This window comes from Bactrocera oleae, chromosome 4 (genome assembly GCF_042242935.1).
Source record: "Bactrocera oleae isolate idBacOlea1 chromosome 4, idBacOlea1, whole genome shotgun sequence".
In the NCBI taxonomy this organism is placed as follows: domain Eukaryota; kingdom Metazoa; phylum Arthropoda; class Insecta; order Diptera; family Tephritidae; genus Bactrocera; species Bactrocera oleae.
Window position 1 is genome coordinate 19,276,965 of NC_091538.1, and position 19,631 is coordinate 19,296,595.

The window sequence follows — 19,631 nt, forward strand, 5'->3', positions numbered from 1 at the left end:
TGTTCTTGAAAATCAAATGTCTAAAAAAAACCCTTTACTTATTTGCTGAAACGAAACTTTTTGTATATAGTTATACAATTTTGTAAATAATTTTTCACTTCAAGCATACACAATCATTGAGCTAAACATATTTTTTATTGAAATTCCAAAAATTTTTTGATATTGAAACTAAAGTTCAAAAACAAAATAATGTTTATTTTAAGCTACACGTTTCAAGCTTGATCAAGCAATCACATGCCTCTGTACCTATGTTCATAGCACTGAACAAATACTAAAAACACGAATTTCAGGAAACTCCAAATTTTGGAAATTTTTGAAAATTTTCCTAGACAAACATATTAAATTTGAAAATTTGGAACACGTTAAAGTTTTTGAAATATTTAAGCGAAGGTTTTAAGAGTTTCAACCTTGTTCAATCACTTTTATTGACTAGCCCTCAATCATCATTCTAGGCAAAAATAACGCTCCAAGATGGCAGCATTCATACCGATTTGGTTTTCTGCGAAGAGCAGCATGCAACTTTCGACGCTTCAAGTCTTGAAGCCAGATTATATACGAATTCAGAACTAAAAACTAATGAGCGTGGTCGTTATTCATAACCGTAACTAATACTTGTCAAGTTAGCGTATGTAACTGTCTGTGTGAAATTACAATTAGTTTCAAATTAGTTATGATTAGCGGTAACATAATTCTATAGAATATGTACTAGTCATTTTAGATTTTCTCTGCGCAGTTTACTCAAGTCACTTCAATTTTTCCCAAATAAGTACTCGATTTTTGCCGACTAGTGACGGAAAATGAAATATATTTTGGTGAGTTAGTTAAAATTCTCGGATTTTGTTTATTATTCAATCTTCCTTCTGCTAGCTTTTCCATTTATTGCTCTGCGTCATTGAGTGGAATGTGAATCGATATTTTGTTGACTACCGTTGGGATGAATGGGTCCTTTACTATGAGCTCGATCCTACCTTCGAGCATGAGCTAACGGATGAAGGTCTCAAAACAACATCAAGTTCAACACCCATACCGGAACCCGTTACACATCCTAAATGGGATAAAGATGGATTTAAAATTAATTAAAATTATATTTTGTTAAGTGTTAATCAAATTGTATGTGACAATAAAGTCTTCAATTATAACTCCTCGGCAGGCATCACCGTGACTGTTCAGCCGGGCGTACTAAACTTATATCTATAAAAACAAAGGCGGTAGAAGTGTGGCTTAACCTCCTTTAGATTTTACCTGATGGGCCTAAGTTTCTTTCAACCTCTTCTCGCTGTCAAGTGAGGCTAATAACAACTATCTCGATATTTTCATTTTATTGGACTTTGAGGCTTCAGCAGCCATAAATTCTTGTCATTTTATGACTTATAAACTCAGGCAAATGAATGGCGGCGTTAAAATTCTCATTGTTTTCAGTATAGGCCTTCCTTAAGCCCATGGCACTTTCAATTTCACTATAACAATAATACGATTTTATCCAGAGTTATACGTTACTTTCCATAACATATTAAAACAAAGAATGCACAAAAATGTTTTCATTATATGGGATATCCGGTATTATCCGACTTTCTATAGCAGTATCCCGAGTTATCCGCTACTATATAGAATTCAATTAAGTTATTTCACAGTCAATATTTTCAGTTTTTATTTAACTATAGCTACTTTCCAAAGCTTCCAAGTCCTGACATCTTTCATTCACTCCAGTGATACTCAAGAAATATCAGACATAACATTACTTTTAAAATGCCTGCCTTTGACTCACCATACGTAAGGTATAACTTAAACTTATAAACAAGTGGATATTTGTTTTAGAAAAATTATGTATTATTCCGCTTATTTTATTTTTTTCTTTATTCAAAATTGTCTTCCACTGGATACTATTGCAAAGTATTTTTATGTTCATATGTATATGAAAGCATTCTGCGCATTTCCGCACTGAAAAAAATAGCACTAATCCCCAGTACAACAATATTAAGTTGCAACTTTAACAAAAACAAGTTCGTGCTTATAGTTTTCCGCTGATAACAGACTTTGATTGTAAAACTATGCTTGGAAATAAATAAGTACAGTGAAACAAATTGAATTTCATGCGCTAAAGATTAAGCAGTGTACGCTGAATTTGGTTCTGGTTTCTGGAAGCTGAATTTGGTTCTGCACATGGAAGCCGTTATGAAGCACAAAAATATTTAATAGCAGCAATTCAGCACATATTTCATAACAAATAAGCCAATATATGTGATTATTTAATAGAAATAAAGAAAATTTAGCTGAATAAAACTTAATGTCTGCTGAATTATAATATAGTGTTATATAAGATCATAATTATAGATAAGAAGATTTTTTGATATAAAATCATAGACAGTTGTAGTAGTTGTTTTTAATTTGCTACAAATATTTTGTTTTCGCTATATTCAATATTTATCAAGAACAAAAAATGCTATTCAGCAGCTGAATTTTGGTGCTTTGTACACATATTTGACATCAAATCGACTTTCAGCACAGTCAGTATTTATACAACATGAAATTACTAAATTAGATTTATTCAATTCCCTTGACTTAACTTGGACTTCAATTCAGCAGTAGCTGAATAAAATGGTATCAGTCTATACAAAAAATATTTTTAACACTTTTACATTTATACTCAGCGGCTTAAGTCGGTATTCAGCTGGTGCTGAATCATAAAACTTTCAAACCTTTTATAATCAAATAATAATTATTTTTTAATCTCTTGCAGTCAATATCTTTAAATTGCTTACAACACTGTACCTTCCTTCAATCTCAACGACTCAAAAACGTATGCACGTTTTTTCTTTTTTTATCACACAGACCCTCTCCATCGTGATTTATGAGTTTTTGCAAATACAATTTGTTATTTAAAAAAGGGGGGGATACATAATCCCGCTGCTGCCGGTGAATTTTACGCGTCGACGGCAGACACCCAGCATCAGGAAGTCGCAAGCCGATAGCAGAAGAGAAATTATGCAAAATGAAAAATATGGAATATTTAATGAAAAATAAAATAAAATGAAACACCGCAAAAATTAAAAACATTGTATAGCCTTGTAGACCGCCAGGCCACAAAGCCTTCAGCAGCCACGCCCCGTTGCCGACAGCATTTGGTCAGAGGCTTTTTACCGTGATTTTTACAGTTTTCCACTTTTTATCCTCTCTTTTATTTATTAGTTTTTGTTTTATTAACAACTTTTCGTACGTTTTTAATATGCAACACCGCCGGCATTCAAGTTGTTGACCGCCTCCGTCCAGTGCAATTGCATTTCGGCTTTTCAACATTTGGAGCGCTGACTGAAGTTGAAGGCCGAGTCTGAAGTGTCCCCGGCGACGGCTGTTCATCAATTCATTCGCACGTTGGCCAGTTGACTGCTTGTCTGACTACTTTCGGGCGCTTGTTTGCCAGTTGTTTGCCTTAATGACCAGCCAAGCGGTGCCGACGCGCCAGCGGATGTGCGCATAAATGCGCCTGAAAGGGTTGTAATGCGCTGGCAAACCGAGCGATCCACACCCACCACTGAGCGACACCCGCACTGTAGCTGGCTGCGCTTTAGCGCCTTGAATATGCAGAGAGACAACGCTTTGCAGTCAAGGACAATTACAGCATCAACTACAACAACGACGACGACGGTGGCGCAGGATACAAAGCAGGAAGCGTCCACTTGAAGTGTCTGTGGCAGACAAGCAGTCGTCGGTTGCGCGACAGACGGCGGTACAAGCTGTAAGCCGCGCGTGGTTGAATGCGTGGACAATTGGGTTGCCTCATGGAAATGTAAACATACATATGATGTACTACAAGCAAACTTTTGGCCAGTAAGTAGCGACCATAAAAGTGGAAGCGACGTGTACCAAGTGAGTCTGGCTGGTTGTTTGAGTATTAATGAATACAGTGCAGTCATTAAGAGTTTTAGTTTAAAATACGGTATCATTGAAAGTATTGCTTGAATATGCAATGAAGCAAGGTTTCGAAATTTAAAGAGAAACTGAATTAATTAACAGCTGACCACATTTGGTCATCGGTTCGGAGTCCCGTTTAACAATCTGGAGAATGACGCTTCAAAAATGAGCCGAAACTGTAAAACATAAAATTCGCTGAACACCCAAAGCCATCCTAGACGAGACGATTTTGTAACAAATGTATGGAAAATTATATTAAGAGTTGGCATGCTTTTATTGGTTCAGGAGCCTATATTAATGTCATTAGTATAGATTTGTACTAAAATACGTGAACATTTAGTTTTTTCTATCGACCCAAGCCAAATTGATCAGATGGTATACATAAAGAGATGGATCCGAAAGCAAAAAAAACTTAAATCATATCCAGTGAAAGACGAAAACTATATCGACATTTCTGCCCTGTCAAGTTCTGAGCCGTTTACAGCCAATAATAGGACCACAGCAATCAACGAGGGTTCTTATTCTAGCATCGATATCAATTTTTAATGCTGTAAGGCACTATATTCACAAGCCCAGATAAATGTTTTCCAAGAGACTAAGAATTGCTATCTTTGAAGCTGTCTGGTATCGGTATACTTCTCTTGTCTTTTCAAGCCCTTTTTTATGTATTTCTTCTACTTAATTTTTGGTATCGTCGCCACTCCGTGAATGTCTCTACCGAGTAATCGAAGTTTTTCCAAGACACTACAGATTACCCATTAGAAGATGTTTAATATAGATCCATCGTTAAACCGGAGCAGAGTATAGTTGAAAATATTATGGAAGGATACTCTGCAAAGTCTTTTATCGCTCTAGAGGACTCCTTTCTTCTGACTCTATTCGTGGAGTATGAAAGCAACTTCTAAACTTAAACGATTGGTAGTATATTAGGATGCTGATTAACTTTTCAAATAGAGAGGAATATCACTTAGCATATTCTGTAATTCACGCGATCTATACTAAGGTTATACTCATACACCAACCTAGTACTCTGACCCAAGGTTATACATTTTAAACTAAATTTTCTCGGCTTGCGAAAGAGTTTTCGTATATTTACTTTAGTATAAATTTTTAAATTACGAAAAAATTGATTTCATCCCCAAAGTATTTTCGCATTTGAATCATAGCATAGCATGAGCAGAAGGCATAAGTCTTTAAATAATATATCAGGAATGATTTTCTCACTCTCTGTGTAGCAACCCCTAGCAGGGAAGGCAAGCGAAACTCTAGACGGTTTTATGAATAATTTTATCGTAATCACATTTGTATAGGAGTCAGGCCGTACGACTCTCAATAAACCACAAGGAACATAGACCAAACAACACTCTCTGCTATACGTACTTGAAAAATATGAAAGTCTGGAGCATCCTTTCTATACCAACCTATCTCATAGTGGATCAGCTAAGCGACTTACGTAGAGACGAGACGCGAACTTATCACTACTAAAATTTTTTGAACGGCTTATTTATCTGACTCTCTTCTTCCTGCATCTGGTTAAATCAAAGTTCATCTGTAGAATCAAATAAGGACCATAAGTTCTCACACTCACTCACACCATTTTTATGACACTACATATATTCACCATATTCACAAACATTTACAGCTTCATACCATATCAACACCGTGACATCTCTGCTCGTTCTGGTTACTTCCCAATATTCACCAATTTTATTTCCTCAACCTCCGTCGGCAAATAGCTGTTAATTTTCAAAAATTTACAACTTATCAGTGCAATAATAATGGAATGTCAGCGCACAAATACATACACAAATTTTATGCATGGTACATATATCATGCACATACTATTTCAGCAGCGGCTTACATACAAATAATTTACAACACTCAAACAATTTATTTACTGCTCATTAAGCAACGAGTGCGGAATTACCTGCCACTACCTGCCACCGTCGCTCTCTCACCCGCTCTTGCTGCTGTTCGCTGCACCACTTCGCCCGCTAGGTTACCTGTGCTGACGCTTCCGCCTATGAAGCACATGAAAGTCGCATAAATTAAACAATATTTAACAACATCAACAGCAAACGAGTGCGCAAGCAACAGCAACAAAAATTACGAGAAAAGTGAAAAACAGCTATAATAATAAAAAAATGTTGTAAATTTACAACTTCCACTTGTACTTTGGCACTTCCGCTTGCACTATTCCAGTGCGCACTGGATTGGCTTGGCTCGCATGGGCTACAATGGGCTGGCCCATTGCAATGCTCTGAATCTGTGTACTGACCAGGTTACGGCAGTTGCTTTACACTATCCAGTGCTCGTTGCTGCCAATTGCACCGCTGCGTTGCATACTTATAGACGTGCAAATGCTTTTTATACACATTTCGCATGTACTTAATAAACCAAAAACTTTATGTTCATTCATTTGAAATGTTTTTATTGAGTTTTTATGCGATTTTATTTTTGTAGCGAGTGTCATAATTCAATACTGTAATTGCAGTGTACATGCAAGGCAGATGCAATTTTTATATTCCATTTAATTGTGACGAATTGTGCAGCAATTAATGCCTTTACATGTGCACACAAGTAAAGATAAAGTATCTACATGCCTTGTTAACTGTATGCCGCTATCAACAGTATTGTTTCTACATACTAATTATGTATATATTATATAATTTTAAACAGTTGTATAGTAGTGGATAGCACAAACAGTTGAAAAACACTATGTAAATTGTGCAACTTATAAGTTTCTGCATTTAAATTATGAAAAGGCTTGTTTGGAAAAATTTGGGTAACACCACATACCAACTAAATAAAGCAAAATGAGTAACTATGCACCAGAATGCAGTGCAAATTGCCAAGTCTATAAGTTAAAGCAATAATTATAAACGGATAAATTTGGAAAAAGCGATATAAGAAGATTTTAACAAAAATATATTGCACATTTTCCAATACTCGAAAAAAATAAACAATCTTGTATGTACATATGTACGTCTGTCGGTATTGCCATTAAAATGCATGGTATTTTTTGACAAAATCGGATAAAGCAAGAAAGCAACTATTGAAGTTCTAAATATTTACTGTTTGCGTTTGTATTGTCCAATTTATAAGCTTATGCATAACAAGTAAGGAAGGGCTAAGTTCGGATGTAACCGAACATTTTATACTCTCGCAAAGTCAAATGGTATACTCGTTTGAGATTTCTTTGTGGATTGACTGATATTTTCGGTAGAAGGTCAACTATAGGCACTGGGGCTCACATATTTAGTACTTAGGGGCTTGAACAGTTTTGATTCAATTTAGATAATTTTTGGTCATAAGGTGGCATACTTTAAACGCATTATTCACGCAAAGTTTTACGCCGATATAACCATTGTTGCTTGATTTACATACTGGAAAGTGAAAGAATCAAATGGAATTGAAAATGATGTTATATGGGAAATATGCGTGGTTGTAATCCGATTTCGCCCATTTTCGGACTATAACATAGAAATACGAGAAGAATATTATGTACCGAATTTGGTTGAAATCAGTTAAGCAGATCCCAAGATATGGGTTTTCACCTAAAAGTGGGCGGTGCCATTCCCACTATCTAATTTTGAACGTTGTTCCTATAAAATCATCTTATCCCATTCCAGAGATAAAATTTAATGTCTCTGGCTTGTTTAGTAGTCTTTATACCCTCGCAACTTGTTGCTACAGAGTATAATAATTTTGTTCACCTAACGGTTGTTTGTATCACCTAAAACTAATCGAGTTAGATATAGGGTTATGTATATATAAATGATCAGGAGAGGAGACGAGTTGAAATCCGGGTGACTGTCTGTCCGCCCGTCTGTCCGTCCGTCTGTGCAAGCTGTAACTTGAGCAAAAATTTAAATATCTTTTCGAAACTTTGTACACATGTTTCTTGGTACCGTAAGACGGTTGGTATTGCAGATGGGCGTAATCGAACCACTGCCACGCCCACAAAACACTCTTAATCAAAAACAAATGAATTGCCATAACTGTGGATAAAGCCGGATAATGTAAAATTGGACCTATTTCATATATAAATCAATACTAAAATATTTTAGATTGCAGTTGACTATAAACAATAATAAAACTTTTATAAAGCATGTTGTAATTCTATATAAGTATGTATATTTGTATATATTTTAGACATATTAAGACAAAAATTTACTCTTTAAATATTTAAATAACAAATGAAATGGATAATAGAAATGAATCATTTGCACTATTAACTGAAACTCTAGTTGTTAAACCTGTAGTGTTCTCCACAGCTTATTTCTTTCCAATTACAATTCTTTCCTCAAACCACATTTAATTAATTTTTAACAATAAAGAAGTTGTTTTATAATTAAAAACCCGAAAGCTAACATTGAACAATTTTATTCGAAGTGGTTAATGCAAAAAATTTGAAATTACTGCTTATTTTCAATAATTCTCTACAAATTCGGATAATGAATTTCAAAACATCGGAATCGGGAAAGCTTTGGTCATACATACACACTTGTAGAAACATATTAGGCATTTACAGAATTACGGAATTAAATGCTCTGTTATAATGTTAATTAATTCCAAAATAAGAAGCATTTTTTCATCACGAATAACGGATAGTAAAAAATGTGTCATTTGGGCTTCCAAGTTTCTGCTTATATAAGTTGTTCTTCAATTTTTAAAACTAAAGTGTTCCGCAAGGTAGTCATCTTGGCCCGATTCTGTTCTTGTTGTTTATTAACGATATCTCTTCAGTAATAGAATTCTCAAAAATTTTATTATACGCTGACGATGTAAAGCTTTTTAAATCATACACTTCAACTGAGGAAAGGTGTCTGTTGCAAACAGACTTAAACAATTTGGTTGCATGGTGTGATAGAAATGATTTGCCATTGAATCTCAATATGTGTAAGACGATGTGCTTTTCCCGTAGATCTGTGCACCCCTCTTGTTACGTAATAAAACACCATATTCTAGAGCAAGTTTTAAACTATGTTGATTTGGAAGTTAATATGGACCCTAAGCTTAATTTCAGTCTTCATATTGATACCATGATCTTGAAAGCAAAAGCTGTCCTCAGTTTTGTTAAACGTTGGTCTAAAGAATTTAGAGATCCGTATATTACTAAAACACTTTATACAACTTTGGTTAGACCTATATTGGGATATGGCTCTGTGGTATGGAACCCTAGCCTAAATCCATTCTGACAAGTTAGAGTCGGTTCAAAAACAATTTTTACTTTTCGCCTTAGCGCATTTCCGATGGGATGCTAGGGTAAGTCTACCTCCATACACTAGTCGTTTAAAACTTATTAATCTACCTACACTTTCTAGTCGTAGGGAAATGCTTGGCATAATATTCTTAGTGAAACTTTTGAATGGAACTGTTTGCAGTTCTTTTCTCCTGTCTGAAATTAAATTTAATATCCCGATTCGCTTTTCGGGGCAGTTTAGACCTTAACTGTTAAAATCCTGTAGATCAAATTTTGAACTAAACGAGCCATTCCGCCGTATATGTCATGATTTTAATTCTCATTCCAGCACATTTGACTTATCTGACTCACTTCTCAAAATTAAAAAGACTTTATTGTTTTCTCTTAATAAATGAAAATGTAACAATTTATTATATTGTAACTTTAGATCTTAGCTGTTGAAATTTTTGTTTCTGTAGCTGAGCAGTTTTAGATCTCAACACTTAAAAAACTCTCTTGCCTTTTCTGACTCGGCTAATTCCGCACGTATGCGGATTGCGCCCCTAGCGTCGGTTGGGCGGGAAGAGGGTAATCATTGGGTTATTATTTTTATTATTATTAAAAAAAAATTCTTAACTTTTTACACTAAATTTTACCTGTAGGTAAAATTTAAGAAATTAACTTTTTTAAATTTTTCTCAGGACAAACTTATAAAACCTAACAAACATGAAATATACGTAACTAAGCAGCTTTGATATAAATTCAATTAATTCTGAATTAATATGTTTTTTTTATCGCTGATAAACGTATACATAAAGAAAATTAATAAAATAGAACATTAAATTAAATTTATATTTAGCATAGCGACTTACCACATTTTAATGCGGATAATATGGCTAAAGCGTAAAGGCTTTAGCTTTAAAGCAATTGAGCGCTCTGCTATAATTAGAACAAGAATAAACTTTGTTCTGGGTACTTCGGTTGTACCGTATACCCTCCACAAATCAAGTTCTAGAATACCCTTCACAAACAAATTCACATACAAGATTGATTTGAACAGTGACAGTAATGGCTAAATCAATATTTCATGAGGTCTCCGAAGTTTCCTTCGGGGTATTACAAATTTCGTGGAAAACTTAATATATCCTGTTCAGGGTATAGTTAATTCTAAAATAAAAAACAAGATTTTCCAACGCAGATAAACTTCTAATAAAAAAAACCAGACTTTTTTGCTTTATTGCTGAAACTAGTTTATTTTCACGTTTTTATCAATTATGATGTATCGTCGTATCTAGAATTTTTAGCAATCAATTGAAAATTATTTACGTCAGCTTTACTCATACTTCCACGCTGCTATGCATATCCTAATGATTTTTTCACATCCAAACCAAGCAAACAACGAAAACGCATTCATGCATTCATCAATTAACTAAACACAAGAATACGCAATCCATGCGCGCACTTATGCACAAATGAACAATTATGTAGTGTACACACTAATTGCAATCACTTAATGAAATTGATTAAGCCAAATGAGCGCATTAGTATTGGTAATTGAATGACTTATATATACACATTGCATGCCATACACACATACATACACATTTAGTGGCTTTACAATTATTTATGCTATACAATGTGGTCACCTTAACCTCAGGCATTAACCGCCTCGGCTGTGGTAGGTTTGCATGCAAACATTAGCTGAGCCAGATACTATACATCCATGCAACATTTTTGTCTCATTACATGTACACATGCAGACATACATTATATGTATTAAGTATGCACTTGCATTGGGCTAGCCACAATTCCAATTAGTGGCATTGATTATATGCAGAGCCCGTCAGTGCCTAAGCAAGCACCTCTTGTTAGCCACTTCTTGCGGTTTCCGAAGTTTTTTATGCAAGACTTTATTTAGAAGACGGAGAAATTTAATTGTGTAAAAAGTAATTGAGTATATGCTAACATATTAATGCATGTTAGTAATAACTGGTATCTTTATTTTTCAAAACTACCTCTCATTCAAAAAAATCGGTTCAAAAGAATTAAATTATGTTAAGTAATATTATATTATACTTAATATTGAGAAACCACATCAATAGACATGTTTTTTCAAATGTTAAATCTTAAAAATCATAACCAATTTGAATGCTTACTTAAACGGGAAAGTTGGACAATTAATATTTGATAACATAAATATTTACTATGGTAGGTGAGTATTAAAGCAAGAAGACTATATATCATCCCACTTATATAACGAGCGCTGTAATTTGCAGTATTTTCCTAATGAATAAGCCCGGAAAACGCACTTTGCTCAAAAATAATCACAAAATTTCACACAAAGCTTAAAAGTCATAATCAATTCGAATGCTTACTCGACCGGATAAACTGGATAACTAACATTTGATGACATATTTACTGAGGCAGGGGATTATTGAATCATTAAGACCATCTATTATCTTAGATTCCAAGCAGAAAGGTACTCAAAACACTCGCAACGAATTTATAAACCGTTTTATTCAAATATTTTCAAGGCATTAACACCACATACTTTTAATAATTATTTCAAACTTGAAATACAAGCACGCAAAAGAAAATAGTTTTGTAGGAAAGCGAATTATTGCTTAAGCGCTTATTAATAGTATGAGGAAAGAAAGAAAGAGAGTGAGAATAGAGCTTAACAATTTCAATAAAAAACCCGAGAATGTACTTTCAAATAGGCGGAGGAATGAAATAGGGTAGAAACTGTGACGCAATTGTAATTGCATATTTTCCCCTTTCACCGCAAAATTCATATTGACTTGCATACATTTCTGCGCGCTTTCGCTGCTTAGCTACATTACATTTATTCACTTGAAGGCGGAATGAAAGACTAAAATGCAAAACTCAAAAATTCTTGTATCGCCACATTGAAGGGGTTTACGTTATTGCTGATAAATAATTTTGCAGCAGAGAAAAAAGATTCCACAAAATGAAAATACTTTTAAAACTAATTAAAATTGTGTATTGCATACTTGTAGGGGCCGATAACCTCGGCGGAGTGCAGTGCCAAGCAAAGAAAAAGCGCCAACTCGGGCGGCACACACTCAGTCTCAGTCTCAGTCGAGCACGCACACAAACATATTTTTGCTAAAATAAATAAATATGTAAAGGAAAGAAAGGGAGTTCGTCTGACTAACCTCAGACTCTGATTATGATATGCGGCCGACGCAACACCCCCAGAGCCTGAAGTGGCTGTCAAAGTGGTTGAGCGCTTTAAACTTGAATTTGTATGCGCAGATTCAATTCTACACACTCATTTATATATACATCTTCCAGCAAACCCTTTGATTTTTGGCTGGCTTGCATAATACATAAAGTTTTCAAAGTATACCCAAAGGCGCAAAATCCGTAACTTTTGCTGGCGGCGTTTTTTGCATATTAATTTTCTCTTCGTCTTTTTCGCGGTCTTCTCGATTATTGGCAGCCATTTTTTTACCGCCTCTTGCGTAATTCGAAGTATTAATGAATTGCTACAGCAGAAATTATTGAAAGCAGAAAACTCAGTTACTAAACCAAAAGCATTTTGTAAGCAATCGTTCAAATGTTTTCATTTTTTGTGTAAGCGCGCAAAATTTATTTCAACTGATGATCTCCACTTGGAACATAAAATAAATACTGTTTTGAAGAAATATACTTATGTTTCAAAGCACCTTATTTATTGATTACCACTTATAAATTCAAGTTGTCGAATGCGAACTGGAACTCGCTTGCAAACTGGAATTTTGTATTTTCACATTTTTTTCACGATCCTGGAATCCTTTAGATTCGTTTTTTACTACTATTTCCTTCCTCATTTCGATACATTCGTATAAGTCAAAAACATGCTTTCTATGATTTTTATGAACTTATGGAACGGTTACTTTTTTTTTCGCCCTGGATCTGCATACGATGATCAAGTTAAGATAACAATAATGCAAATAAAGAAAAATATGTTAAAGTCGCAAAATCAACTGCAATTTGCTATGGGTTAAGATTTATTCTAGCCAATTTCTTTCACCCTAAACAGATAATGTTTACCACGATTTTTATAACACCCTACAAAGTACATATATATATAAATGATAGCGATATCGGATCACTATAGCATACCTATAGCTGCCATATGAATTGAACGATCTGAATCAAGCGCTATATATAATGTATAACTTTTTCATTTGGCGAGATATCTTCATGCCATTTGACATGGATGAAGATAACACTGCAATCTCTGAAGAAATTGTTCTGATCGAGTTACAATAGCATACATTATAGATGACTTACAAACTGACCGATTAAAGTTCTTGTGAGGAATGTTTGTATTTGTGAAGCGTTTCATATCTTCGGTGGAGCCGAAGTTAACGTTTTATCTTTTTGAGTTCTTAAATTTACTCAGAGTCCTGTTTTCTCTGGTTTTACTAGAAATTTTATTATACTCTTGCAACATTTTATTGTACTACAGAGTTGTATCACCTAAAACTAATCGGGTTAGTTAAGGAGTTATATAGATATAAATGATCAGGATTAAGAGATGAGTCGAATTCCGAGTAACTGTTTGTCTGTCCGTCCGTCCGGGCAAACGATAGAGTGAGTAAAAATTGTCACACATGGAGGGTGGGTATTTCAAATGGGAATCTGACCAAGGGCTGTTATTTACTACAACGAATTGCATTAGAGATGGGCGTTTATGGTTGAAACAATTTATAAAGAATGGACATGGCGCTCCTTCAAATAAGTCTATTATAAATATTTTCCATACACTTCACGCTAAAATAACCAAATTCGCTGAGGCTAAATCTTTTTGACATCCCTGCCAACCTAGTGGAAATGAGCGAATTTAGATTATAACGCTTTGCACTCTCCGTATAACGGTTTTATTTATAATGACTGTCAAATTTAGACGGCGGGCGTGGCACCGTAAAGAATTAGGTGAAACCCCATATCTCAGCACATACGTCTGATCCTGTCACTTTCCAGTGTACAAATCAAGGACCAATCAATGTATCTGAATAAAACATTGCACGAATAGTCAAAAATAGTCAAAATCGGACCAAAAATGTTCAAGCCCGCAGAAACCGAATATGTGGACGCCAGTTCTTATTGCAAACTTTTAATCAAAAATATCTTTCAATATGTGAGATATATACTAGAAATTTGGAGGGAATCTTTTATTGTCAGCACTATGTCAAAAATGGGTTTAATCGGATCAATAATTCCGTTAGCCCCCATATACCTAATGGAAAGATTTTCGAACTCTGATCTGACTTTATACCCAATATATTGGCCAATATGTAAAATATAGAAATAAGATGAGTCTATGACCTATAACAAAACTTAATAAATAACCAAATTTGATCGCAATCCACTCACGACTCGTATAATGAATATTGACTTCTTTCGCAACATTTTTTTAACAAAAGTTTTGCCAACATCTAAAAGTATTTCTCCGACTTTGTTCCTTGCAAGTTGCAAGAATATAAAATGTTCGGTTAACTTAGCCCTTCGTTACTTGTTACACTTAGCGTGCTTCCATCACTCATTGAGTTCTCTATTCCACAATGTGCTCAGCCTAATTGTATTCCAATACTCTCTTTTATTTTCCACTTGATGATTTAATACAACTTTACGCATTTAGTGACTTTAGTGACCATTATGAATTTTTTTTTCAATATCTCCTACACTATCTGCTCAGCTTAAACGAATTCCTCTCCTATGCTCCTCATATCTAATACAATTTACGGATTTTACAGCTAACTAGCGAGGAGTTCAACAGTCGTGCACCTCTTATCCCCCAAACTTAGCGCCGCCTCACCCACAAGAAAACGTATTATTAGATTTTATATTGTGTTGCTGTTGTTGTGATTGCTATTGCTATATTGCTGTTGTTGACATTGATGATGCCAGCACGACAATGACAATGACGTTGCGCCTGAGATTGTTGTGATTATTCTTCGGCGCTTCGGCAAATAAGGCGACAAAGAAGCAGAAGTAAGAAACTAAGACAAAATATACACAACTATAGCTTCGCGATGAGTTAGTGCTTTTGGACTTGCTTGTGGATGAGCCGAGTACCGGTACTCCTCACATGCGGTTGAGTGTGAGACCGCGAAAGCGGATGACAATGACAACGACTAGGACACAACAATTTCCTACTTTTGTACGCTCGCTTGCTTCCTTGACTCACTTTTTTCCTGCTTAAGCACTTATTGTATTTCTTTATATTGTTCTATATAAATTGCGGCGCCTCTACTTACTACTCAGACTACCAGCACCGGCGGCAGCTGCAATACAGCACAACTCATTCGCTGAGGCAGAGCTCTCAACTCGCACGTCATCATCAACGTCATTGTCAACAACTGTGGAATTTTAATCTTTCAATGATATGGGCGAAGCAAGCAAGAGGGAAATGGTATAAAAAAAATAAAATAATAGCAACAAATACAAGTGCAAGAGAAGTTGAGCCGCGGATGCTCTCGCCAAAGCACCCAAAGCATATGAGCCCCACATAAAGCCGCGTTGATATTGTTGATGAAAGCTGATGCGCGTCTGCCATTGTCACAGGCAGCGCTGTTCTTCTACTTATGCTTTAGTTGTCGCTTCTTTTCCCGCTTACGCTTTGCTTTGTTGCAATGTTTTATGAAGTCTCGCGACTCTAAGGACAATGATAAATATTTTGTAGTGGCGCTTTAATGCTAAGGCTGTTGTGAAAGCTGCCGCTCTTCCCGCTTCACTGGCTGCATATGACAGCCAACGCCCACTTTTAACGCCATAAATGTGCAGTGTGTTGCTCTCATGTCCTTGAATGAAATATGTTGACTCGTCGCTCCTTGATCGTCGCACTCGTGCGGAAGCGATGGATTAGCGAACAATAGTAAATAATTTGGCACACAATTCTCATTCATTTTCATGTTTTGCTTACTTAATATTGGTTTCTTCGAGGAAAAAAACCAATATTTATTGTTTGCCTTGAAAACGAATTAAAAGCCATCGCATTTCAGAGATACTGAGGAAGTAAGCGAGCCGTGTCGGATTTGTTACTTCGATTATGAAATTAAATATCTAAAAATGTGATCTAAATGAGTCAATGCTGTTGTGAGATCACATATCCAAACTTCTTTCATTTGTATTTATCAGTGCTCACGGCAACTAAGCTGTCTTCTGAAAAAGATCTTTGTAATTTATTCAATTTTATAGGACTCTGACTCAACTAACTTAAGAAGAGTCGAACCTGATAATATTAGTACACTTTGCTCTACTACTTCAAAGCAAAAACAAGTAGGTGAGTTTACTTAAAAACAAATAAGGAAAGGCTAAATTCGGCAAGCTCTTATACTCTCGCAAGATCAAGTGATACACGGGATTTTCGTATATATTTCAATTCAAATTAGGAAGTATTGCATCCATTATTTACAATTACACGGGTAGAGATTCTTTCTAAATTTCGTTGAGATTTCTTACATATTGACCGATAGAAGTCAACCGGAAGTTTGAAAATATTTATATTAGGTATATGGGCGTTAAGGGAGATATTGACCCGATTTTATCAATTTTTGGCACAAGAGCATGCTATCATTACAAAAATATTCTCCCCGAATTTCAATACTAGTCGGTGCCATGACCATTGTTCAATTTTTTCACCGATTATTATAAAACTCTTCCCCGTCATCTTGGTTATGAAATTTAAATCTTGTGACGCATTTATTCAGTGAGTTTTCGGACATTTAGTAGTTTTCAACATGACTGTGACTATGGAGAGTGGGCGAGGATATTATCTGATTTTACTCGTTTTCACAGCATATGAAGAAGTGCTACAAATACTTTCTTTCAGCAAACTTGGTTGATTTTGCTCCAGCGGATTGGAAGAAATAAACATTGTATTACTTAGGGGGCGGGGCCATTCCCACTTTTAAAAACAATTTAAGCAACAAATGTGCCTTGTTACAGTGATATTCCGTACCAAATTACAGTTATATATGTTAATTTAGTGCTTAGCTATGGCACTTTATACCAAATCTTCACTGAATGGAGTTTTGTGGGTATGGCAGTAATCCGATTACGCCCAACTATTACAACACCAAACTTCTTATGATGCCAAGGAACATATGTGCCAAATTTCATCAAGACGGACGGGCGGACGAACAGACAGTTACCCGGATTTCAACTACTCTCGTCATCCTGATCATTTATATATATCTTATTATTTATATCTCGATTGTTTTTAGGTGATGCAAGCAACCGTAAGGTAAACAAAACAATTATAGTCTGTAGTAGCATGTTGCAAGAGAGATAATAAACTAAGTTTTTTGAAACACTCCCTATAAATAAATGTCTTATAAACGCCATGACTTATGCAAGACGTAAATGAGAGGGGTCAGGGAAACATATTACACTCTTCCCATTCATCGAAAAAATATACGTTAACCAAGACGACTTTTGAAGTTAGACCGAAATATTTAATATCTTCAGTTTTCCTCGAAAAAGCAGACGTTAGTCTTGATCACCTAATACACTATAATGTGATCTTTATCATTCTTCCAGTGATTATGCTTACTCTTCCCGATAATTTTCTTGATAAATGTCGCACACATGGTGAAGAATTAATCCAGAGTAGGGCCATGGTTGAATTAATAACTGATTAACCAGAACTTTGAAGCCTTTGCAGTTTCAAGCTTCTTTGGTGGCAGATTATATAAACAATAGTAAACTTATGTTCACACTGACATGATTTAGAAAAAAATTAGAAAGTCTTTGATACCGATATTTATTCTGGTCTTAAAATTGTATTTTCATAAAATTATTTGTTTACCACTTTTACAATTTACACATTATCCCCCCACTCCTCTGCTTATTCCTTCCTCTTCAATTTGTTCCTATTTATGCCGCCTTTTATCAGTGCAAGTCAACACTGACCCGGAGCTATGAAATCAACAAGCAGTAAACAACTTTTTGCAAGATAAAGGATTTCAACAACAAACGGAAATTATTCTTACAAATACACTTGCACACTTATCGAAGCGTTTATAAAGCGATACTCATAAAATTGTGTTATTCGTATTTGTGTTAAGTTGTGGGCATGTTTTCACGCGTCTTTTCATCTTTAGCCTAACTGCTACGTGATGGAATGCCCAGCGGCCTCAATGCCAACAACATCCTGTTTAATTAAGAGTACGCCGCTCGCAGCTCAGCTATTGCTTACATGAAAGTAATTACAAATTTCCTCCAACCACACACCACCTCAAAGAAGCTCCCATAATTCTCAGAGCGATGAAAAGTTGTTTTTTAAACAAAAATCGCGCATAACCCTATAAAAGAAGCTTTTGAACCTTTATAGGAATCGGGAAGTGATTATCACCATTTTTAACTTTAACAATAATGAGGAAGTAACCTCGTAAAAGATTGTGACTTCGAACGTCCAATAAATTTGGCATTTTAAAGTTTGGCTCTTCCTTGCTCTGTCAGAGCTCTGACATTATTTTTTCTTTAGATCTTTGAAGCAACCACTAGTGTCAGCATCAGACTAAGTCAAAGCCTATTTCTGCCCTATTTTGAACTTTTCTGAAAATATGCAACTTGTGTGAGTATAAACCTATAAATCATTAACATTTTATATTTGATAGAATTTTCACGAATCGCGAGAGTAATTTCAAGCAGTGCCAGTTCTTAAGCGGAAATTAGATATAAAATTTAAGCTTTGCACCTGAAATGGCCATTATATTTATAAACAAATACTTACACAACCAGGTAGAAATAAATCCATATGAGAGCTGACAAACTACCTCACAACCTGCAAAAACCTGGAATTACGCCGAAGTCTTTTTAAACAACAAAACCTTTCAAAAAACAGAAATATTGCCACACATTCAAATCGTAGGTTAAAAGGCAGTGAACCCAGAATTATAAGGCCAGCGAATTGCAGGAAGTCAGACCAAAATTAAATTTGCAAATGCAGGAAATAAACAAATTAACTAATAAATGGAGATTGTGGCAGCGACATGTATATGTTAATATATGAGAGGATATATATATATATATATATACATACAGCGAATATGTGGCCTTACATTTTTGAGAAAATTGAGATCTAAAAGAAAACAGTCCAAGATGAGTAACTTTGCCCACGGAGCTATGCTTAGCAGTTGAATTGAAGTCATAAACAAATTACTCAAAAGAGAAACTGAAAATAAACACTTCTTTAGTGAATAAAATTGGCTCTGATCTAGAGAAGTTGCCAAGATTAATACACTCTTTAAAGAAAAAGGAATTATCGATATTCTAGAGACAAAAACGGAATATCAAATGAGCCTACAGTGATAACGGATATATATGAGACTAGAAAATCTAGTCTTGTGATGTCAGAAACAAGGTTAGTGTTTCTATAGATAACGCACAATATTCATACAAACTATATGAAAGCCAGAAGACAACAAAGCCTGACGGATTTGAAACGAGATTTCAAAAATGCAAAGGTACAGTGCTATATGTGGCTACCTAAAAATGGGCTTTAAGTTTTTGATGTGGA

General features: G+C 35.1%; 2 long non-coding RNA genes across 2 annotated transcripts in view; one reads left to right on the top strand and one right to left on the bottom strand.

The window, feature by feature from the left end:
* Window positions 1-19,631, bottom strand: part of LOC118683104 (uncharacterized) — a 73,572-nt gene that overhangs the window by 13,120 nt on the left and 40,821 nt on the right. The window lies entirely within an intron of this gene.
* LOC138856975 (uncharacterized) lies at window positions 631-1,184 on the top strand. Its single transcript, XR_011395948.1, has 2 exons — window positions 631-812; window positions 868-1,184. It is a non-coding gene; the product is annotated as an uncharacterized lncRNA (long non-coding RNA).